Consider the following 19412-nt stretch of genomic DNA (forward strand, 5'->3'; position numbering starts at 1 on the left):
CAATGTGCTCTCTCTGTTTTATGCTCACATATAGACTGTGTGCTTTGAACATTGTTCCTTAACTGTGTGCCTCAGACCCTTTGATATCTTTATACTGCTCTCTATTTTTGCCAACTGTGTGGCCTTAGCTGTTTACATCCCCTTTCCAGAGGACGACTCCAACTCCACCAACCACGACCTGGTGAGCATTCCATTCTATTCTATTCTATAGTATAGCAGGGTTTCAGGAAGTGACACTTGTCCATTGTTTTTCTAGGAGGATTGTTTCTGCTATTGAATGCTTTGTGTGTTGCCGCTGGTGGATGTGGCTCACCATAGGTAGTCTGAACACCACACACACACACACACACACACACACACACACACACACACACACACACACACACACACACACACACACACACACACACACACACACACACACACACACACACACACACACACACACACACACACACACACACACACACACACACACACACACACACACACACACACACACACACACACACACTGGGGAACACACACTGTACATGTTGACATCACTATGGCTACACATATTGGTCTTTAACCTGTCTGCTGGGCCTGGCTTGGGATTGGTTGTTCCCTGCATGGCCTCAGGGGTTTCCTGTCATTATTTGGTGATGTATCATGTTTCGTTTGTTGACGCAAACAGTATGCTACGCTAGTCTGTTCTGGAGGTCATCTGTCCTGTGTGTCACGCCCAGTCTGTTCCACATTCAGCAGTGAGGGCTTGGAGAGGAGAATACCCTGATCATTTGTTATACCATGTTAGTTTGTTTACAGTATTGTGCTGATATAATCGCACACACTGCTGCAGCATAGAAGCAATAAGGAAATGAAAATGATCAAATAGAATTTACCCAGAGCAGTTATAGTTAGCATTATAGTTCTATAACCAGCTATATGTCAATCAGCAACCTTTAACAGTGACCAGCAAACAGATGATTTTAGAATTATATTGGAGCTGCCTCAGGTTCTGACTTCTTGGCGTAACGGTTAAAGTGTTGGATTGAAAGTCGATGGACCCGGGTTCGAGTCCCGGTCGGGGTTACCCCCCAAGTTCAGTATATCGGTGTCAAAAGTGGAATGGAGGCCGTTGGGCCACCGGAGGGGCATGTACACACAAGGGACTTGGTCTATACCAAGTGGGGACACGCTCTCCCAAAGAAAAGGTATACTGTAGCGACCTTAACCCAACACCTACCGACCTCGTTAAGAGGTTTGACTTTTTCGCGTAATGGTTAGAGTCCCGGTCGAGGCTACAATATGTAACAAGTGCTTGTCAAAGATACTTAATTCCATTTTGACATACAGAGCTGTATACCTTGTATCTCACGAATCACAGAGAGTGGTACAGGGAAGGATGACATGAGAGATGGCCGTAGGTATTCAGAGTTTCTGATGAGTTTTGTTCCTTCTTTGCGTGTTAGATTGACCATCTATCTAAGTTCTATACCATCTCTGTGCATGCAGATCCAATGACATGCCAGGCCCCTAACTGTTAAAAATTTGAAAAGACGTTTGTCCTCTTTAGATTGCACCTGAAGACACATGCCTATGAACTTGTCGTGCTGTGAATGATGTTGCCCTGAGATCTGATATTGCCCTGAGATCTGATATTGCCCTGATATTTGATATTGCCCTGAGATCTTCTTAGAGAATTAAGTATTAAAAAAGCAGATCTCTTAACAGATGGAGGAAACAAAGTATTAACTCTCGCCAAACCTCTGGTCGGCATCATCTCATGTCCAATCTGTATTTGATGGAGGTTTTCTCTATTCTCAAAGCTCTCATCAGAATAAACACATTTAAAATGAGCAGGAAGGAGATCAAATAATTGATTTGTTTATGTTGTAAATTGCTGGAGGTATAAGGCTGTTGTGAACACATTTTGAGAGAGTAATTTCTAGCATATTTTAGCCCCTCCCAGTCTTATTTTATGTGCATAACTTGTATAGAAGCAGTAGGTAGTGTTGTGGCGACAGTAGGAGACATTATAGGAACGCAGCTGTTTCCCATACAGGCCAAGGACACAGATTCCTCCACCATGGTTATTGTTGAAGTGAAAGCTAGAGTGAACTGAGTCACTAATTCATTTTCCTTTAGGACAGTAGTTTGCTTTATTTGAGGGATTGGATTTATCAACATCTGAGGATTTCTACTGTGAAACTGTAGAGATTCAGGTGACGTGGTTTTAGATTTCAACACCTGATGTGTGAGTTGGCACGAGTTAAATCATTTCCAGTGTCTGTGCACTAACAACACACACACACACACACACACACACACACACACACACACACACACACACACACACACACACACACACACACACACACACACACACACACACACACACACACACACACACACACACACACACACACACACACACACACACACACACACACACACACACACACACACACACACACACACACGAGCATTACTGAAGGGGGAGGGGTGAATCTGTGTATGCCATGGTTGGGGTCAATTCCAGGCCATTCAGAAAATAAACCATATTCCAATTCCACATTTCATTTGTCATTTCAGTGTACTTCCTGAATTGTCTGGAATTTAAATGGAATTGTCCCCAAGCCTGGTGTGTGCTTAATAGGCTAGCTAGCATGAATGAAACCAACAATTCCTAATCTATCAAAACCTTGAATGCACTCTCCCTCTCAGGGTGTAATCCTCATCTGAACACTGTAAGGGTGGATCAGTAGAAGTGCAGATCTGGAGCATGAATGAGTGCGGGTGCTTTAAGGATGATTGCATGTGTGTTTTAAGAGTACATGGCCATGTACTGTCATAATCTCCACCCAGCACAGCCAGAAGAGGACTGGCCACCCATCAGAGCCTGGTTCCTCTCTAGGTTCCTTCCTAGGTTCCCTGACTTTCTAGGGAGTTTTTCCTAGCCGTTGTGCTTCTGCATCTGCATTGAGTATCGGTTTCTGTCCAAGCACTTTGTTGCAACTGCTGATGTAAAAAGGGCTTTATGAAATGCTTTTGATTGATTGTGTGTCGTGCTGTGTGACGGTCACTTAGGGGCGTGAGACCTTCTCCCTTATATGGTCATTGAGCCTGGCCACTCACACCAGTGTGGCTCTTTATCTGGGGTGCATGTCAGTATCTGTGGGAGTATCCTAATTTGAGCGGGTGAGGAACTAGGAACATCCTGTATTGAGAGAGAGAAAGTGTGTGTGTGTGTGTGTGCACATGCCTCTGTGACCCTATGAGTGTATGTGTGTGGCCAGGTTCGGAGGATTAAGCTGTGCTGTAGATTAGTGGCCAGTAGATGAGAGGAGGTTGTGCAGGCAGAGACGGGGAGGGGGAGTGGTCAGGGTCTAGCACACGAGTGGGAGGTGGGACTGTGGAAGGGATGAGGGTTTAACAGTGGATCGTGTGACTCTGTCTGTTTGGGTCAGACTGACCCCTGCTGTGGCTGGGATGACGATAAGGATCCTATTCAGCTTGGCTACGATCTGATGGGTACTTATACTTATGGCGTCTCCTCTGACCACCAGCATACCGCTAGTCCAATGAGCGAGCCGTCGCATTGGTCTCCATTGGCAACAGGAGCCAACTGTCACAGCATAAACACACAGTTGAGTAACACTGGATAGACAATCTTAATGAAACCCATTGAGGGAGGATGATTACTGTCCTGTGTGTTCCTCTGTGTTTGATTATTTGTATTCCCCCGGAGATATTTCCATGCATCTGTTGAAGAGAGCCATTGTGTGTGGGTTGTTTCATTGATTCTGTATCACCACGGTCTCACTTTTGATGGAATTGGATAGCTGAATGGTTTTAATCTGTCCAACTATTTTAGACAGCATGCTAGTATCTAAGATAGGGCTTTTGGATTTAATGGTGTTACTAGATGAGTTGTAAGTGGTTTTGGGCTGCGTTCTCATTCTGAGCCTAGCAGACCTTGTCTTCATGCCTTTGCGTTCTCATTCTGAGCCTAGCAGACATTGTCTTCATGCCTTTACATTCTCATTCTGAGCCTAGCAGACATTGTGTTCATGCCTTTACATTCTCATTCTGAGCCTAGCAGACATTGTGTTCATGCCTTTACATTCTCATTCTGAGCCTAGCAGACATTGTCTTCATGCCTTTACGTTCTCATTCTGAGCCTAGCAGACATTGTGTTCATGCCTTTACATTCTCATTCTGAGCCTAGCAGACATTGTCTTCATGCCTTTGCGTTCTCATTCTGAGCCTAGCAGACATTGTCTTCATGCCTTTGCGTTCTCATTCTGAGCCTAGCAGACATTGTGTTCATGCCTTTGCGTTCTCATTCTGAGCCTAGCAGACATTGTCTTCATGCCTTTGCGTTCTCATTCTGAGCCTAGCAGACATTGTGTTCATGCCTTTACATTCTCATTCTGAGCCTAGCAGACATTGTCTTCATGCCTTTGCGTTCTCATTCTGAGCCTAGCAGACATTGTCTTCATGCCTTTGCGTTCTCATTCTGAGCCTAGCAGACATTGTGTTCATGCCTTTGCGTTCTCATTCTGAGCCTAGCAGACATTGTCTTCATGCCTTTGCGTTCTCATTCTGAGCCTAGCAGACATTGTCTTCATGCCTTTACATTCTCATTCTGAGCCTAGCAGACATTGTGTTCATGCCTTTACATTCTCATTCTGAGCCTAGCAGACATTGTCTTCATGCCTTTGCGTTCTCATTCTGAGCCTAGCAGACATTGTGTTCATGCCTTTACATTCTCATTCTGAGCCTAGCAGACATTGTCTTCATGCCTTTGCTGTTTGTCTTCATCATTCTGAGCCTAGCAGACATTGTGTTCATGCCTTTGCGTTCTCATTCTGAGCCTAGCAGACATTGTCTTCATGCCTTTGCGTTCTCATTCTGAGCCTAGCAGACATTGTCTTCATGCCTTTACGTTCTCATTCTGAGCCTAGCAGACATTGTCTTCATGCCTTTACGTTCTCATTCTGAGCCTAGCAGACATTGTGTTCATGCCTTTACGTTCTCATTCTGAGCCTGAGCCTAGACATTGTCTTCATGCCTTTACGTTCTCATTCTGAGCCTAGCAGACATTGTCTTCATGCCTTTACGTTCTCATTCTGAGCCTAGCAGACATTGTCTTCATGCCTTTACGTTCTCATTCTGAGCCTAGCAGACATTGTGTTCATGCCTTTACGTTCTCATTCTGAGCCTAGCAGACATTGTGTTCATGCCTTTGCGTTCTCATTCTGAGCCTAGCAGACATTGTCTTCATGCCTTTGCGTTCTCATTCTGAGCCTAGCAGACATTGTCTTCATGCCTTTACGTTCTCATTCTGAGCCTAGCAGACATTGTCTTCATGCCTTTACGTTCTCATTCTGAGCCTAGCAGACATTGTCTTCATGCCTTTGCGTTCTCATTCTGAGCCTAGCAGACATTGTGTTCATGCCTTTGCGTTCTCATTCTGAGCCTAGCAGACATTGTCTTCATGCCTTTGCGTTCTCATTCTGAGCCTAGCAGACATTGTCTTCATGCCTTTGCGTTCTCATTCTGAGCCTTCATGCCTTTGCGATTCATTGTCTTCATGCCTTTGCGTTCTCATTCTGAGCCTAGCAGACATTGTCTTCATGCCTTTGCGTTCTCATTCTGAGCCTAGCAGACATTGTCTTCATGCCTTTGCGTTCTCATTCTGAGCCTAGCAGACATTGTCTTCATGCCTTTGCGTTCTCATTCTGAGCCTAGCAGACATTGTCTTCATGCCTTTGCGTTCTCATTCTGAGCCTAGCAGACATTGTCTCATGCCTTTGCGTTCTCATTCTGAGCCTAGCAGACATTGTGCTCATGCCTTTGCGTTCTCATTCTGAGCCTAGCAGACATTGTGTCCATGTCTTTGACTGTATGTAGCACATCGTTCAGCGGCTCAAGGCTCAAGGCCATGTTTTGTGTGTGTATATACAGCAGGGTCTGAAATGATTGACACCCTTGATAAAGATGAGCAACAAATACTATTTTAACCCCAAAAGGTAGGGGTACAAATTATTGACAGCCCTAAAGAGTCTTATAAATATGGTAGTCAGATATTTGTTCGATTTGGTGGGTACTTAATGACATCTCCTTTAACTACGTGTGTGAGAAAGTCACAGAAGGTCAAAGATCATACCCCTAAGACATGCTAACCTCCCCTGTTATTGGTAATGGTGAGAGGTTGAAATATCTTGGAGGTACAAGCTTGATGTAGTAATTTCTTGGAATATGGGACCAAATACTAAACTTTTGACCACCTTATTTTGTTAAACAAAATACATTTTTTCCTGAGCAATTCTATTAGTGTAAAATAATATAATTTCCCCATTCTCTTGAGCATACAATATACTCAATATTTGAGTTTTTGTTGTTCATTATCAAGGGTGTCAATAATGTTGGACCCCACTGTATGTGTGTCTGTGTGTCTGTGTATGTGTGTGTTTTATGCTGCCTATATGTGTTTGTGTGTCTGTGTATGTGTGTGTTTATGCTGTCTATGTGTTTGTGTTTGTGTGTCTGTGTATGTGTGTGTTTATGCTGCCTATGTGTGTTTGTGTGTCTGTGTATGTGTGTGTTTATGCTGCTTATGTGTTTGTGTTTGTGTGTCTCAATATTTGAGTTTTTGTTGTTCATTGTCAATAATGTTTTGTGTGTCTGTGTGTCTGTGTATCAATATGTGTTTGTGTGTGTGTTTATGCTGTCTATGTGTTTGTGTTTGTGTGTCTGTGTATGTGTGTGTTTATGTGCCTATGTGTGTTTGTGTGTCTGTGTATGTGTGTGTTTATGCAATGTTTGTGTTTAATGTGTGGACCCCTATGTGTGTTTGTGTGTCTGTGTGTGTGTGTCTGTGTGTCTGTGTATGTGTGTGTTTTATGCTGCCTATATGTGTTTTATGTGTGTCTGTGTATGTGTGTGTTTATGCTGCCTATGTGTTTGTGTGTTGTGTGTCTGTGTATGTATGTGTTTATGTTTATGCTGTGTGTCCTATGTGTTTTATGTTGCCTTGTGTGTTTGTGTGTCTGTGTATGTGTGTGTTTATGCTGCCTGTGTATGTGTTTGTGTTTGTGTGTCTGTGTATGTGTGTGTTTATGCTGCTTATGTGTTTGTGTTTGTGTGTCTGTGTATGTTTGTGTTTATGCTGCCTATGTGTGCTTGCGTGTCTGTGTCTGTGTATGTGTATGTGTATGTGTGTGTTTATGCTGCCTATGTGTGTTTGTGTGTCTGTGTCTGTGTCTGTGTCTGTGTATGTGTATGTGTGTGTTTATGCTGCCTATGTGTGTTTGTGTGTCTGTGTATGTGTATGTGTGTGTTTATGCTGCCTATGTGTGTTTGTGTGTCTGTGTATGTATGTGTTTATGTTGCCTATGTGTGTTTGTGTGTCTGTGTATGTGTGTGTTTATGCTGCCTATGTGTGTCTGTGTGTTTGTGTGTCTGTGTATGTATGTGTTTATGTTGCCTATGTGTGTCTGTGTGTCTGTGTGTCTGTGTATGTATGTGTTTATGTTGCCTATGTGTGTTTGTGTGTCTGTGTATGTATGTGTTTATGTTGCCTATGTGTGTTTGTGTGTCTGTGTATGTGTGTGTTTATGCTGCCTATGTGTGTCTGTGTGTTTGTGTGTCTGTGTATGTATGTGTTTATGTTGCCTATGTGTGTTTGTGTGTCTGTGTATGTATGTGTTTATGTTGCCTATGTGTGTTTGTGTGTCTGTGTATGTATGTGTTTATGTTGCCTATGTGTGTTTGTGTGTCTGTGTATGTATGTGTTTATGTTGCCTATGTGTGTTTGCGGATAATATGTGTGTTATACATTACATTTTCACCGAACAGCATTCTGTGCAGTCTGCCAAAAAGTTGTAATGCGTGTGTGTGTGTGTTATTCTTTCTGTCAGGGATGGAATGTTTAGTCAAACAGGAGGGGAAATGAGTCAGGCTAAGCAGGTCACATTTGTGTGTGTGTGTGTGTGTGTGCACGTGCATGCGTGCACATATGTATTAGTGAGAGTGAGTGAGATAGAGATAGAAAGAAATAGATAGATGCAGACCTATTTCAGCCACTGTAAGACTCTCCACCTCTCTCCCAGTCTCACTCTTTATTTATTTCTCTGATAGATTGACTACCTAAGATACAGTAGCCAGTTTGTGTACAAACAGTAATTTGATTAAACTATTAAAATATATGCATCTATAGATTTGAATCTATAAAATCTATCATTTGGACAGGGTTTCCACTGTTGGGGTTGTGATTTTCAAATAAAATAAAATTGTATTGGTCATATGGACAAGGTACAGCGTAGTATGCTTCCTTGTCAGCTCTCCTCTCAGCAGTGCAATAGTTACAAAACAAAGTACAGTACAGTTGAGTGCGTGGTTATAATGCAACTCTGTAGGTTTTAAGCACACAGGGTGTTAGTATGGAAGGCCTTATCCCCATTTGAGACCACATATACCTGATGTAACGTGATGTTCACGGTTGTTCACTATAACAGCACAGTATGTGTCAACCGGGGCAGGACGGCAATGCTGAGAGCAGATGTCCATTGATCGAATCGTGCTCTCAGAGCTGTGTAACAGGGTATGACCCCGGACGGGCTCGCCGAGGCCAGGCTCTGCTCCCCAGGCAGCATTATTACAGCCTCGTTTCAGTTCTCGCCTCATTACAACCGGGAAGTGCTCTGTTGGCCTCAGGGGAGGGGACACACACACACACACACACACACACACACACACACACACACACACACACACACACACACACACACACACACACACACACACACACACACACACACACACACACACACACACACACACACACACACACACACACACACACACACACACACACACACACACGCACGTAGTACACGTGCACCATGCGGACACACACATGTACGCAGACACGTGAAACGGACTTCAGTTTGCTGCTGTCAGTGTAGCTTCCTCCACTGTCCATGTCCCCATACCGAGCTCAAACCAGTCATCCTCTGTTCGCAAACACAAGTGACCACCCTCCTTGACAACGTACCAACCGTTTAAACTATCGAGAAATATCTCATTCGATAGCGTCATCGGCGACATTTCAAGCAAGCCGTGGAGTGAGCTTACGGTACATTCTTAACTCCGTTACACATGCAAGCATGCACACACTTGCACACAATTTGTCTTGACATTTTTTGGGCACCGTATTAATCATTTAAGGAATGCTTTGAATTTACCCTGACTCCAAAGGAAACCACTGTTCTTAGTCCACTCCACAAGGTAACCTAAGTGTCTACCACAGAGCCTACCACAGAGCGGAGTGTGTGGGCATGGCGAGTGGGTGGATGTCTTACAGCTGCTAGGTCAGGGCTCATTGTCAGTCAGAACCAGCAGCCAGAGACATGGCTGTCAACAACAAAACGAGTAAAACACACCGTACAGCACAGCACAACAACAGTGGGACAGTACAGCACAACTGAACACAACACTGCAACACAAAGACAGCCTCTCTCTCCCCCAGGGCTATGGAGGACAGAAGCAAATGTTTGCATACATATAATTCATTTCAACTTAATGGTGTGAAAATGTTCTCCCTTTTCCAGTGTGGCTTTTGACTCTAAGTATTTACACGGCCAACAATATCATTGTGTGTATCTGGAAGAGATAGAGAGGAGGAACATACTTGTGAAAAACAAACTTAATGCCTAGCACTCCTCCTGTTTTCCACAGGATTACCCTCATACTGTAATCATTACCCTCATAATGTGATCATTACCCTCATACTGTGATCATTACCCTCATACTGTAATCATTACCCTCATACTGTAATCATTACTCTCATAATGTGATCATTACCCTCATACTGTAATCATTACCCTCATACTGTAATCATTACCCTGATAATGTAATCATTACCCTCAAACTGTAATCACTACCCCCACACTGTAATTACTACCCCCACACTGTAATCATTACCCTCACACTGTAACCACTACCCCCATACTGTAATCACTACCCCCACACTGTAATCACTACCCCATACTGTAAACACTACCCTCACACTGTAATCATTACACTCATAATGTAATCATTACCCACATAATGTGACCATTACCCTCACACTGTAATCACTACCTCACACTGTAATCATCATCATCATCACCTAACCAATTTAAAAAAAAAAGTATTAATTACCTCAAATCTGAAATCCACAATAGAAGCTAGACAGAATCTAACCAGAAGCTAGCCAGAAGCTAGCCAGAAGCTAACCAGAAGCTAGTCAAAAGCTAGCCAGTTTACTGGCTAACGTTAGTATAACCACGGCTAGCTCGAAAATCTATCGGCAGTTTTGTACAACGCGACTCAAACCAGAACATACCAGACCTATTTTTTATCTCCATATCCCCGGATTTCAACCGCAAGCTCTGGACATTTACACCTGGATCTCGCAGCTAGCTAGCTGCTATCCGTGTGACTATTGGCTTACGTCGATCCCGGAGCAAACATCAATTATTCCGGAGCTAGCCAGCGGAAGAGTTCCATCAGCCACTCCTGGGCTACAATCACCTATCCGGACCCGTTTTACTGCCAATGCGGAGCCCCACCGGGCCTTCACGACTGGACTACCGACGTTATCTGCCCGAGGGAGTTATCCGACTGGCCCCTCCGTCGCGACGTTACCTGAACGCCCATCTGCGGCCCATTAATCATTAGCTGTCTTATCGGCTGCTATCTGAATAGGTCTATCGGACAATTTTTCTTGGGCCACTATAACTCTATCTATTTTGCCAATTGGATTGATCCCCACTACCACACGGAACCCCACTAATCTACCGACGGAAACGCGTGGCTAAAAACAGACCTCCATCCTATGCTAGCTTGCTACCGATGGCCCGGCTAGCTGTCTGAATCGCCGTGACCCCAACCAACCTCACTACTCACTGGACCCTTATGATCACTCGACTAAGCATGCCTCTCCATAATGTCAATATGCCTTTATTGGCTTATTTCACTGTAGAGCCTCTAGCCCTGCTCACTATACCTTACAGTTCGACCACCCACACATGCGATGACATCACCTGGTTTCAATGATGTTTCTAGAGACAATATCTCTCTCATCATCACTCAATAACTAGGTTTACCTCCACTGTATTCACATCCTACCATACCTTTGTCTGTACATTATACCTTGAAGCTATTTTATCGCCCCCAGAAACCTCCTTTGTTCCAGACATTCTCTGTTCCAGACATTCCTACTCCTCCTATATATATATATGCCATTTAGAGACGACCAATTCAGTCATGTGCATACATTCTAGCCGGGATCGAACCCACTTCCTGGCGTTATCCTACTGAGCTACAGAAGGACCACACCTCCTCTGTTCTTCTGGTGATGAAGAGGTGAATCCAGGCCCTGCAGTGCCTAGCTCCACTCCTATTCCCCAGGCGCTCTCTTTTGATGACTTCTGTAACCGTGATAGCCTTGGTTTCATGCATGTTAACATTAGAAGCATCCTCCCGAAGTTTGTTTTATTCACTGCTTTAGCACATTCTGTCAACCCGGATGTTCTAGCCATGTCTGAATCCTGGCTTGGGAAGAACACCAAAAATTATGAAATCTTCATCCCTAACTACAACATTTTCAGACAAGATAGAATGGCCAAAGGGGGCAGTGTTGCAATCTACTGCAAAGATAGCCTTCAGTGTTCTGACCTACTATCCAGGTCTGTACCAAACCATCTGAACTTCTACTTTTAAAAATCCACCTCTCTAAAAACAAGTCTCTCACCATTGCCGCCTGCTATAGACCACCCTCTGCCCCCAGCTGTGCTCTGGACACCATATGTGAACTGATTACCCCCCATCTATCTTCAGAGCTCGTGCTGCTAGGTGACCTAAACTGGAACATGCTTATCACCCCAGCCATCCTACAATCTAAGCTTGATGCCCTCAATCTCACACAAATTATCAATGAACCTACCAACTACCACCCCAAAGCCGTAAACACTTGCACCCTCATAGATATCATCCTAACCAACTTGCCCTCTAAATTCACCTCTGCTGTTTTCAACCAAGATCTCAGCGATCACTGCCTCATTGCCTGCATCCGTAATGGGTCAACGGTCAAACGACCTCCACTAATCACTGTCAATGCTCCCTAAAACACTTCAGCGAGCAGGCCTTTCTAATCGACCTGGCCGGGGTATCCTGGAAGGATATTGATCTCATCCCGTCAGTAGAGGATGCCTGGTTTTATTTTTTAAATGCCCTCCTCATCATCTTAAGTAAGCATGCCCCATTCAAGAAATTTAGAACCAGGAACAGATATAGCCCTTGGTTCTCTCCAGACCTGACTGCCCTTAACCAACACCAAAACATCCTATGGCGTTCTGCATTAGCATCGAACAGCCCCCGTGATATGCAACTTTTCAGGGAAGCTAGAAACCAATATACACAGGCAGTTAGAAAAGCCAAGGCTAGCTTTTCCAAGCAGAAATTTGCTTCCTGCAACACAAACTCAAAAAAGTTCTGGGACACTGTAAAGTCCATGGAGAATAAGAACACCTCCTCCTAGCTGCCCACTGCACTGAAGATAGGAAACACTGCCACCACCAATAAATCCACTATAATTGAGAATTTCAATAAGCATTTTTCTATGGCTGGCCATGCTTTCCACCTGGCTACCGCTACCCCGGTCAACAGCACTGCACCCCCCACAGCAACTCACCCAAGCCTTCCACATTTCTCCTTCTCCCAAATCCAGTCAGCTGATGTTCTGAAAGAGCGGCAAAATCTGGACCCCTACAAATCAGCCGGGCTAGACAATCTGGACCCTTTCTTTCTAAAATTATCTACCGAAATTGATGCCACCCCTATTACTAGCCTGTTCAACCTCTCTTTCGTGTCATCTGAGATTCCCAAAGATTGGAAAGTAGCTGAGGTCATCCCCCTCTTCAAAGGGGGGGACACTCTTGACCCAAACTGCTACAGACCTATATCTATCCTACCCTGCCTTTCTAAGGTCTTCGAAAGTCAAGTCAACAAACGGATTACCGACTATTTTGAATCCCACCATACCTTCTCCGCTATGCAATCTGGTGTCAGAGCTGGTCATGGGTGCACCTCAGCCACGCTCAAGGTCCTAAACGATATATTAACCGCCATCGATAAGAAACAATACTGTGCAGCCATATTCATTGACCTGGCCAAGGCTTTCGACTCTGACAATCACCACATCCTCATTGGCAGACTCAGCAGGCTTGGTTTCTCAAATGATTGCCTCGCCTGGTTTACAAACTACTTCTCTGATAGAGTTCAGTGTGTCAAATTGGAGGGTCTGTTGTCCGGGCCTCTGGCAGTCTCTATGGGGGTGCCACAGAGTTCAATTCTTGGACAGATTCTCTTCTCTGTATATATCAATGATGGCCCTCTTGCTGCTGGTGAGTCTCTGATCCACCTCTACACAGATGACACCATTCTGTATACTTCTGGCCCTTCTTTGGACACTGTGTTAAAAAGCCTCCATTCAAGCTTCAATGCCATACAACTCTCCTTCCGTGGCCTCCAATTGCTCTTAAATACAAGTAAAACTAAATGCATGCTCTTCAACCGATCGCTGCCTGCACCTGCCCGCCTGTCCAACATCACTACTCTGGACAGTTCTGACTTAGAATATGTGGACAACTACAAATACCTAGGTGTCTGGTTAGACTGTAAACTCTCCTTCCAGACTCACATCAAACATCTCCAATCCAAAGTTAAATCTAGAATTGGCTTCCTATTTCACAACAAAACATCCTTCACTCATGCTGCCAAACATACCCTTGTAAAACTGACCATCTTACCAATCTTCGACTTCGGCGATGTCATTTACAAAATAGCCTCCAATACCCTACTCAATAAATTGGATGCAGTCTATCACAGTGCCATCCATTTTGTCACCAAAGCCCCATATACTACCCACCACTGCGACCTGTACGCTCTCGTTGGCTGGCCCTCGCTTCATACTCGTCGCCAAACCCACTGGCTCCAGGTCATCTACAAGACCCTGCTAGGTAAAGTCCCCTCTTATCACAGCTCGCTGGTCACCATAGCAGCACCCACCTGTAGCACGCGCTCCAGAAGGTATATCTCTCTGGTCTCCCCCAAAACCAACTCTTCCCTTGGCCGCCTCTCCTTCCAGTTCTCTGCTGCCAATGACTGGAACGAACTACAAAAATCTCTGAAACTGGAAACACTTATCTCCCTCAGTAGCTTTAAGCACCAGATGTCAGAGCAGCTCACAGATTACTGCACCTGTACATAGCCCATCTTTTGTTGTTTTACTCCATGTGTAACTCTGTGTTGTTGTATGTGTCGAACTGCTTTGCTTTATCTTGGCCAGGTCGCAATTGTAATGAGAACTTGTTCTCAACTTGCCTACCTGGTTAATGATTTGTTTTCCTTTATTAAATCATTACCCCCACACTGTAATCACTGCCTTCACACTGTAATCATTACCTCCATACTGTAACCACTACCCTCACACTGTAAGCATTACCCTCATAATTTAATCATTACCCACATAATGTGACCATTACCCTCATACTGTAATCATTACTCTCATACTGTAATCATTACCCTCATAATGTAATCATTACCCATATAATGTAATCATTACCCCCACACACTGTAATCATTACCCCACACTGTAATCACTACCCCACACCGTAATCAATACCCTCACACTGTAATCATTACCCTCACACTGTAATCATTACCCTCACACTGCAATCACTACCACCACACTAATCATTACCCTCACACTGTATTCATTAATCTTATACTGTAGTCATGCATGCAGTGTGTGTGTGTGTGTGTGTGTGTGTGTGTGTGTGTGTGTGTGTGTGTGTGTGTGTGTGTGTGTGTGTGTGTGTGTGTGTGTGTGTGTGTGTGTGTGTGTGTGTGTGTGTGTGTGTGTGTGTGTGTGTGTGTGTGTGTGTGTGTGTGTGTGTGTGTGTGTGTGTGTGTGTGTGTGTGTGTGTGTGTGTGTGTGAGAGTGTGTGGAGGTTTCATGAAATGTCAACAGTATTTTGCAATAGGTACAGAGTGTGTCTTTGGTCTGGGTGAGGTGTCAAAAGCTTTTTGCCATGAGTGCTTTTAGGTCTTATGAAATGTCAACTGCGGTTGGCTTCACGCGTGTTAGCCTCATGTAACTTATTTGGTCTTTTGAAATGTCAACAAAAGATCTGCTGCAGTCACTGTATGTCCAGGCCCTGAAGTGGAGTGTGTGTGTGTGTGTGTATGTGCATTTGTGTCTGTGTGTGAACCTGAGGTTCTTTTAGATATTGTCACGCCTTGGTCATTGTATCTTGTGTTTTTGTTATATGTTTGGGTAGGCCAGGGTGTGACATGGGTTTATATGTTGTATTTCGTATTGGGGTTTGTATTAATTGGGAGTGTGTATTAGTAGGGGTGTGTCTAGTTAGGCTTGGCTGCCTGAGGCGATTCCTAATTGGAGTCAGCTGATTCTAGTTGTCTCGGATTGGGAACCGTATTTAGGTAGCTTGAGTGCGCGTTGTATTTCGTGGGCGATTGTACCTGTCTTTGTGTTAGTCACCAGATAGGCTGTAATTAGTTTCACTCGTTTGTTGTTTTTGTATTTTCAGTTATTTCATGTACATCATTTTCTTCATTAAAAGTCATGAGTAACCTACATGCTGCATTTCGGTCTGACTCTCTTCAAACAGCAGACGAACTACATTACAGAATCACCCACCACCATTCACAGACTGAGCAGCGTGTGAACTGGCAGGATCTAAAGGAGGACGCTATGGACGGCAGAAGCAGGGATTATACGACGTGGGAAGAAATCTACAGGTTGGCGGCAGACCCAGAGCGAGTGCAGGAGCCCGCCTGGGATTCCCTACAGCAATGCGAAGAAGGCTATACACGTATGGAATCAAGAAGGAAAGCATTGCTATACAGAGCGAAAACTGAAGGTAACAGGGGAAAGCGCAGAGAGAGAGTGGCTGAGTCAGGAAACAGACCTGAGCCTACTCTCCCTGTTAATCGTGAAGAGCAGTTGCAATGGGAGAGAATGCATCATTTGGAGATTTGGACATGGGAGGAGGAATTAGACGGTCAAGGACCCTGGGAGCAGCCGGGAGAATATCGCTGTCCCAAGGAGGAAATAGAGGCAGCTAAAGCGGAGAGGCGCATGTATGAGGAGGCAGCACGGCGACGCGGTTGGAAACCGGAAAGTCACCCCCAAAAAAATATTGGGGGGAGGCTAAAAGGGAGAATAGTTATGCCAGGTAGGAAACCTGCGCATACTCCCTGTGCTCACCGTTGGGCTAGAGAGACCGGGCAGGCACCGTGTTATGCTATGGAGCGCACAGTGTTTCCAGTGCAGGTGCAGAGCCAGCTGCGACACATACCAGCCCTTCCTATTGGCCGGGCTAGAGTGGGCATCGAGCCAGGTAAGCTTGGGCAGGCTCGGTGCTCTAGAGCTCCAGTGCGCCTGCACGGTCCGGTCTATCCAGAGCCACCTCTACACACCAGTCCTCCGGTAGCAGCTCCCCGCACCAGGCTTCCTGTGCGTGTCCTCGCGCCAGTACCACCAGTTCCAGCACCACGCACCAGGCCTCCAGTGCGCCTCGCCTGTTCAGCGCAGCCAGTGCTTTTCTCCCCTCCTGCGCTGCCGGAGTCTCTCGCTTGTTTAGCGCAACCAGAGCTGTTCTCTTCTCCTGCGCTATCGGAGTCTCCCGCCTGTTTAGCGCAGCCAGAGCCTTTCTCCTCTCTTGCGCTGCCGGAGTCTCCTGTCTGTCCAGCGCCACCAGTGCTCCCAGTCGGCCCAGCGCGTCCAGTGCGCATCGCCTGTTCAGCACAGCCAGTGCTTTTCTCCCCTCCTGTGCTATCGGAGTCTCCAGCCTGTTCAGCGCAGCCAGAGCCTTTCTCCTCTCCTGCGCTGCGGGAGTCTCCTGTCTGTCCAGCGCCACCAGTGCTACCAGTCGGCCCAGCGCATCCAGTGCGCCTCGCCTGTTCAGCGCAGCCAGAGCTTTTCTCCTCTCCTGCACTGTTGGAGTCTCCCGCCTGTTCAGCTCAGCCAGAGCCTTTCTCCTCTCCTGCACTGCCGGAGTCTCCTGTCTGCCCAGCGCCGCCAGTGCTCCCAGTCGGCCCAGCGTGTCCAGTGCGCCTCGCCTGTTCAGCGCAGCCAGAGCTTTTCTCCTCTCCTGCGCTGCCGGAGTCTCCTGTCTGTCCAGCACCACCAGTGCTACCAGTCGGCCCAGCGCGTCCAGTGCGCCTCGCCTGTTCAGCGCAGCCAGAGCTTTTCTCCTCTCCTGCACTGTTGGAGTCTCCCGCCTGTTCAGCTCAGCCAGAGCCTTTCTCCTCTCCTGCGCTGCCGGAGTCTCCTGTCTGCCCAGCGCCGCCAGTCGGCCCAGCGTCACCAGTCTGCCAGGATCCGCCAGAAGTGCCAGTCTGCCAAGATCTTCTAGATCGGCCAGACAACCTGAATCATCCAGGTCCACCAGCCAGCCAGGATTTACCGGAGCCTACTACCTGCCTGAGCTTCCTCTCAGTACTGAGCTTCCTTTCAGTACTAGGCTTCCTCTCTGTACTGGGCTCCCTCTCTGTACCGGGCTTCCCCTCAGTACTGGGCTGCTTCGGTCCCGGGCTGCCCCTCTGTCCCGAGATGCCCCTCTGTCCCGAGCTGCCCCTCTGTCCCGAGCTGTTCCTCTGTCCCGAGCTGCCCCTCTGTTCCGAGCTGCCCCTCTGTCCCGAGCTGCCCCTCTGTCCCGAGCTGCCCCTCGGTCCCGAGCTGCCCCTCGGTCCCGAGCTGCCCCTCAGTTATGTGGGGATCAGGGTGAGGACTATTAGGCCATGGTCGGCGGAGAAGGTGGATTATCCTAGGACGCGAAGGGGAGGAACTAGGACATTTATGGAGTGGGGTCCACGTCCCGAGCCAGAACCACCACCATGGACACACGCCCACCCGGACCCTCCCTATGCTCTTGAGGTGCGTCCCGGAGTCCGCACCTTAGGGGGGGGTTCTGTCACGCCTTGGTCATTGTATCTTGTGTTTTTGTTATATGTTTGGCCAGGGTGTGACATGGGTTTATATGTTGTATTTCGTATTGGGGTTTGTATTAATTGGGAGTGTGTATTAGTAGGGGTGTGTCTAGTTAGGCTTGGCTGCCTGAGGCGATTCCTAATTGGAGTCAGCTGATTCTAGTTGTCTCGGATTGGGAACCGTATTTAGGTAGCTTGAGTGCGCGTTGTATTTCGTGGGCGATTGTACCTGTCTTTGTGTTAGTCACCAGATAGGCTGTAATTACTCAGTGTGGATGACGGATCACCACCTCAAGCTGAACTTCGGCAAGACGGAGCTGCTCTTCCTCCCGGGGAAGGACTGCCCGTTCCATGATCTCGCCATCACGGTTGACAACTCCATTGTGTCCTCCTCCCAGAGCGCTAAGAACCTTGGCGTGATCCTGGACAACACCCTTCGTTCTCATTCAAGGCGGTGGCCCGTTCCTGTAGGTTCATGCTCTACAACATCCGCAGAGTACGACCCTGCCTCACACAGGAAGCGGCACAGGTCCTAATCCAGGCACTTGTCATCTCCCGTCTGGATTACTGCAACTTGTTGGCTGGCTCCCTGCCTGTGCCATTAAACCCTGAACGCCGCAGCCCGTCTGGTGTTCAACCTTCCCAAGTTCTCTCACGTCACCCCGCTCCTCCACTCTCTCCACTGGCTTCAGTTGATCGCATCCGCTACAAGACCATGGTGCTTGCCTCGGAGCTGTGAGGGGAACGGCACCTCAGTACCTCCAGGCTCTGATCAGGCCCTACACCCAAATAAGGGCACTGCGTTCATCCACCTCTGGCCTGCTCGCCTCCCTACCACTGAGGAAGTACAGTTCCCGCTCAGCCCAGTCAAAACTGTTCGCTGCTCTGGCTCCCCAATGGTGGAACAAACTCCCTCACGACGCCAGGACAGCGGAATCAATCACCACCTTCCGGAGACACCTGAAACCCCACCTCTTTAAGGAATACCTAGGATAGGATAAAGTAATCCTTCTCACCCCCCTTAAAATATGTAGATGCACTATTGTAAAGTGGCTGTTCCACTGGATGTCATAAGGTGAATGCACCAATTTGTAAGTCGCTCTGGATAAGAGCGTCTGCTAAATGACTTAAATGTAATGTAAATGTAAAATTAGTTTCACTCGTTTGTTGTTTTTGTATTTTCAGTTATTTCATGTACATCATTTTCTTCATTAAAAGTCATGAGTAACCTACACGCTGCATTTCGATCTGACTCTCTTCAAACAGCAGATGAACTACATTACAGATATACTTGTCAGATCCATCTGATGTGGTCAAGCTGCCCTCATGGCGTTGTCCGTCTGAGATTAGTCATGCTCTAG

The 19412-nt window shown here is 46.5% G+C and overlaps 1 pseudogene; it reads left to right on the forward strand.

Moving 5' to 3' along the window:
* LOC124031758 overlaps positions 1-19412 on the forward strand; it is a 101152-nt pseudogene that overhangs the window by 2411 nt on the left and 79329 nt on the right.

This window comes from Oncorhynchus gorbuscha, linkage group LG03, assembly GCF_021184085.1.
Source record: "Oncorhynchus gorbuscha isolate QuinsamMale2020 ecotype Even-year linkage group LG03, OgorEven_v1.0, whole genome shotgun sequence".
In the NCBI taxonomy this organism is placed as follows: Eukaryota; Metazoa; Chordata; class Actinopteri; order Salmoniformes; family Salmonidae; genus Oncorhynchus; species Oncorhynchus gorbuscha.